We start from the raw sequence: 6,000 nt of genomic DNA, 5'->3' as shown, positions 1-6,000 counted from the left end.
AGGTAGTCAGGTTCAGATGTCAGGATGGGTCAGAGGTTGTCTTCAGAGGAGACAGGGGGAGTACACCTAGAGGTTTGATATCAGCCCTTCAGGCTCGTAGGCTACTCAGGAGGGGTTGTCAGGGTTTTCTAGCTCATGTGAGAGAGCTGAGTAGTCATGTTAGAGAGCCCGCCTCAGTGCCCGTGGTCAGTGAGTTTTTAGATGTGTTCCCAGACGAGCTGCCAGGTTTACCACCTGCTAGGGAGATAGAGTTTGAAATTGAGTTGATGCCTGGAACTAGACCGATCTCTATCCCTCCCTACAGGATGGCACCAGCAGAATTGAAAGAGTTAAAAGAACAGTTGCAAGAGCTGGTAGATAGGGGTTTCATCCGACCGAGTACCTCACCTTGGGGTGCTCCAGTGCTATTTGTGAAAAAGAAGGATGGATCCCTTAGACTTTGTATCGACTACAGGCAGTTGAACAAGGTCACTACCAAGAATAAGTACCCGTTGCCAAGGATCGACGATCTATTTGACCAGCTAGCCGGAGCAGGTTGTTTCTCCAAAATAGATCTGAGATCGGGGTACCATCAGCTAAGGATAAGAGAAGAGGATGTACCGAAGACAGCATTCAGGACCAGATATGGGCACTATGAGTTCCTTGTAATGCCGTTTGGGTTAACCAACGCCCCTGCAGCATTCATGGATCTCATGAACAGAGTATTTAGCCAATACCTGGATCACTTTGTTATTGTCTTCATAGATGATATCTTAGTGTATTCCAGGAATGCAGAGGAGCATGCCCATCATCTGAGGTTAGTTTTGTAGACCTTGAGGGAACATGGCTTGTATGCCAAGTTCTCCAAGTGTGAATTATGGCTGAGGAGCATCTCTTTCTTGGGGCATGTGGTGTCAGAAAATGGAATCGAGGTAGACCCCAAGAAAGTGGAAGCTGTAGCTAACTGGCCTAGACCCACCACAGTAACAGAGATCAAGAGCTTCTTGGGTCTAGCAGGTTACTACAGGAGGTTCGTTCAGGACTTCTCTAAGATTGCAGCTCCCATGACCAGATTAACTAAGAAGAACCAGAGGTTTGTGTGGACCGACCAGTGTGAAGAGAGCTTTGAGGAGTTAAAGAAGAGGTTGACTTCAGCACCAGTGTTAGCCCTGCCATCTAGTAATGAAGACTTCTCAGTGTATTGTGATGCGTCCCGTGTGGGACTGGGTTGTGTGCTAATGCAGAATGGAAGGGTAATTGCTTATGCTTCTAGGCAGCTGAAGAAGCACGAGTTGAATTACCCTACACACGACCTAGAGATGGCGGCAGTAATCTTTGCACTCAAGATGTGGAGGCATTACCTTTATGGGGTAAAATGTGAGATCTTCACCGATCATAAAAGCCTGCAGTACATCCTGAGTCAGAGAGATTTAAATTTGAGGCAAAGAAGATGGGTAGAACTGCTCAGTGACTATGATTGCAAGATTCAGTACCATCCGGGTAAGGCGAATGTTGTGGCAGACGCCTTAAGCCGGAAATCACTTGGCAGTTTGTTCCATATTTCAGCAGAGAGGAGGCCAGTAGTGAGGGAGTTCTTTGAGCTCATGAATGAAGGTCTACAGTTGGAGTTGTCTGGTACAGGTGCTTTAGTTGCCCAAATGAGAGTGGCACCCGTGTTTCTGGAGCAGGTGGCTTAGAAACAGCATGAGGACCCAGAGTTAGTGAAGATTGCCAGGACTGTTCAGTCAGGCAAAGACAGTGAGTTCAGATTTGACAGTAAGGGGATCCTCCACTATGGGAGCAGATTGTGTGTACCAGATGACGTAAGGCTGAAGGGAGACATTATGAGAGAGGCTCATAATGCCAGATACAGCGTTCACCCTGGAGCCACCAAGATGTATCAAGATTTGAAGAAGGTTTATTGGTGGCCAGCTATGAAAAGAGAAGTGGCACAGTTTGTGTCAGCCTGCGAAGTGTGTCAGAGGGTGAAGCTGGAACATCAGAAGCCGGCTGGAATGCTTAACCCACTACCTATTCCAGAGTGGAAATGGGAGAATATAGCTATGGACTTCGTGGTGGGGCTACCGGCAGCGTCCAACAGATTGTACTCCATAGGGGTGATTGTGGACAGACTGACCAAATCTGCTCACTTCATCCCTGTCAGGAGTGGCTATTCTGTGGACAAGTTAGCGCAGGTGTATGTTGATGAGATCGTCAGGCTGCATGGGGTTCCTGTTTCAATAGTGTCTGATAGAGAGCCCCAGTTCACCTCCAGGTTTTGGCGGAGTCTGCAGAACGCTATGGGTACCAGGTTGGATTTTAGCACTGCTTTCCATCCACAAACGGACGGACAATATGAGAGGACCATCCAGACAATAGAGGATATGCTCAGAATGTGTGTGCTGGATTTTGGCGGTTCTTGGAGGCAGCATCTACCTTTAGTGGAGTTTGCCTACAATAACAGCCATCATGCTAGTATAGGGATGGCCCCCTATGAAGCTTTGTATGGAAGGAAGTGCAGGCCGCCTGTCTGTTGGGAAGAAGTTGGAGAAAAGGCCTTGGCAGGGTCTGAGCTAGTAGAGATCACCAGCAGAGTGGTGCCCATAATCAGAGAAAGAATCAAGACTGCTGCAAGCAGACAGAAGAGTTATGCAGACATCCGCAGAAGGCAAGTAGAGTTTCAGGAGGGGGATTTGGTATTGCTCAGAGTGTCTCCGATGAAAGGGGTGATTCGGTTTGGGAAGAAGGGTAAGCTAGCTCCACGGTACATCGGACCCTTTGAAGTCTTGCATAAGATTGGGAATGTATCGTATAAGCTGGACTTGCCTGCTTCGATGGAGAGAATCCATCCGGTTTTCCATGTTTCTATGTTGAGAAAGTTCGTATCGGATCCGGGCAAGGTTCTCAGTGAGCCTGATGTGGAGATCCAAGAGGATCTCACCTATGTTGAGCAGCCAGTACGGATCCTAGACGCCCAGATCAGAAAGCTAAGGAACAAGGAAATTCCGATGGTGAAAGTCCTTTGGAATCACCACAACATTGAAGAGTGTACCTGGGAGACACGGGAGTCTATGCTCCGGCAATATCCTCATCTCTTTTAAGGTGAGTTTTTATGTGCTTAGTATGAATGTCTATGTTTGTGCTTTGTATGAATGTTTATGTTTTGTGCCTTGCTATGTTTGTTTGGTGAACATTCGGGGACGAATGTTCTTAAGGGGGGAAGAATGTAATACCCGGCTAGACTCCGGTATCGGAATTCCTACCGTCCGGTGGAATCTCGGATGTCGGAAACCTCTAGAAGGGTAAATGCATGTTTTCATAAATGTTTTAATGTATTTTATGGTTTTAAGCAAAAAGAAAATTGAGTTTTAAAAGAAAAAGGACCAAGGAGGCATTTCCAGGTTCGGCCGTCGAACCTCAAGTTCGGCTGCCGAACATTGGATAGTTTAGGGGGGCAAGCTAGGCTTCCGCAAGTCTCAAAGGTTCGGCCGCCGAACCTCATGTTCGGCCGCCGAACTTGCATGAGATGTGGGGGTACGTTCGGCTGCCGAAAGGTGGTCTGCCAGCCCTATATAAGAGCTCCATAGCCGAAACGGGAGAGTTTTCTCCCCATTTTCGGCCACGGTGAGTTCATGCTCTCTTATGGTTCGTTTTTGATGTTTTTCCTCCGATCTTTCATGTTTTAACAAGCTTTATGTTGATTTGAAGAGATTTGAGCAAAAAGAGCGAGTTTTGGAAGCTTGGAGACCAAAGAGTTGAGATCTCTCCCATCTCCGAGTTGGATCGTCTCTCCTCTCGTTCTACAAGAGGTAAGAGTAGATCCATAGTTCCTTGCATGTTTTAAGTAAGTTTTAAGAGGTTTTATGGGGTAGAAATGCATGTGTAGGTTTATATGAAGTTTATGGTTTTACTGTGCGTTTTTGAACAATATATGTTGGTTATGCATGTTTGGTATGTTGTAGATGGGGTTTAAGATAGTTTGAAGCCCCTAGGAGCTTGTATGCTTGAGTATGCATGTTGTAGAATAGGAAAATGCATGTTTGAATGAGTTGGGAGGCGTTTGTGCATGTTGGAACTGAGTTTCTGCCCTTTGGGAGAAACCAGGTTCGGCAGCCAAAGGCTCTTTCGGCCGCCGAACCTGCCTGTGGTAGCATGTATCGGCTGCCGAACCCTGCCCCCGAAAGTGGACTTTCAGCCCTGGAAGGGAGTTTTGGCCGCCGAAGGTGCCGCCGAACATGCATGAGTTTCGTCTCTGGAGGGAACCTTCGGCCGCCGAAAGTGCCGTCGAAGGTGCATGACTTTCGGCTCTGGAGGGCCTTTCGGCCGCCGAACCTGCTGCCGAAAGTGCCATGTTCAGCCCTCCTTTGCATGATTTCCATGATTGTTTTAAGGTGTTTTAGGGGGTTTTTGGGGAGTATTTTATAGTCATGTTCATGTTTGTTAGGTCCCTCATTTGAGTCCACCTGTGTAGGTTCGGACCCGAGGAACCGAGGACCCCAGCAGTGAGATAGCTGCTTTCGAGTCTTGTCAGAGCTAGCCAAAGGTGAGTGGAATAACTCTCTATGATTTCAAAGTAAATAATGAACGTTTTAGCATGATTCACGCATCATGAATGCCATGAGATATATTAGGGTGCTTGCATTAGAATTCACGAATATGTCGCATTGCACTTTATGTTGTTGATGTGGATGAATGTTGAATGATCCATTAGCCCTTATATGGTATGATAGACTATGGAAGTCCGGGTGAGCCTGCACTACGCCCCCGGCATGAATGGATATGTATGTTATGCTATGGAAGTCCAGGTGTGCCTGCACTACGCCCCTGGCATGATTAGACTGTATGGAGGGCTAAGTGGTGACAAGTTCATCCTTGATGTGAAATGTTTATGCTGTGATGCATTCCATGATATCATATGTTTTAAATACTATGTTTTATTATTCTGCTCACTGGGCTCTAGTAGCTCACCCCTCTCCCTTAACCCCCAGGTTTGCAGGTACAGGGTAGACCAGGAGGTCCGCAAGAGTAATGAAGTCATGGTCATGTAATAGCTAGTGTGGACATGATAAATGATGTTATGTTATGTTATGTTGAGTACAGTCATGTAAAAGTATGATATAGAAATGTTATGTAATAATGCTTATGAAGGTTTAGAGATGTGCTTGACCATAGTATTATGTTAATCCCTTTCTAGTACATGATCTTAATGTTTAATGATGATTAGTGAAAACCAAACTTAATGTATGTATGTTACCCCATTAGAGCATTGTTGAGACTCCAGTGTGGGTTAATGATTATGGTTATGTCTAGTGCATGCACAGGTTGAGTTTGGTGAAAGAATGAAAGAATGAATGAATGTAAGGAACAGTTCAAAATTTTTATGTATGTGTTGATCATGTATGGGATTAAACAGGTTTACAGGATGAATGTTAGGCTTGCTACGGGTCCCGGCGGCCTTATGCCGACCTGGATCCTAGCGCCGGTTACATGATGAGTCTTATGTATATAAGAAGTAAAATGGTAAGAAAGTTGTGTTTCTAGTATTATATGTGGATGATATTCTGCTTATAGAAAATTGTATTGGTATGTTAACTTCTATCAAGGACTGGTTGTCTGAGCATTTTGATATGAAGGACTTGGGAGAAGCTGCTCATATTCTTGAGATCAAGTTTATGCAAGATCGCAAGAAAAGGATGATTGGCTTGTCACATGCACTTTATATTTATACTATACTTGCTCGTTTCAGCATGCAGGATTCTAAGAAGGGTTTTCTTCCTTTCAGACATGGAATCACTCTATCTAAGGATCAATGTCGTATGACATCTGAAGAGATAGAGAGTATGAAGGCAGTTCCTTATGCTTCTACAGTAGGAAGCCTCATGTATGCAATGTTGTGTACTAGACTTGATATTTGTTTTGTTGTTGGCATGATTAGCAGATTTCAGTCTAACCCTGGGCAAGAACATTGGACTGCAGTTAAACATATAATCAAGTACTTAAAAAGGATTAGAGATTATATGT

Source organism: Manihot esculenta, chromosome 18 (assembly GCF_001659605.2).
Source record: "Manihot esculenta cultivar AM560-2 chromosome 18, M.esculenta_v8, whole genome shotgun sequence".
Classification (NCBI taxonomy): Eukaryota; Viridiplantae; Streptophyta; class Magnoliopsida; order Malpighiales; family Euphorbiaceae; genus Manihot; species Manihot esculenta.
The sequence above is the reverse complement of the archived record's forward strand: the minus strand, read 5'-3'. Positions refer to the sequence as shown.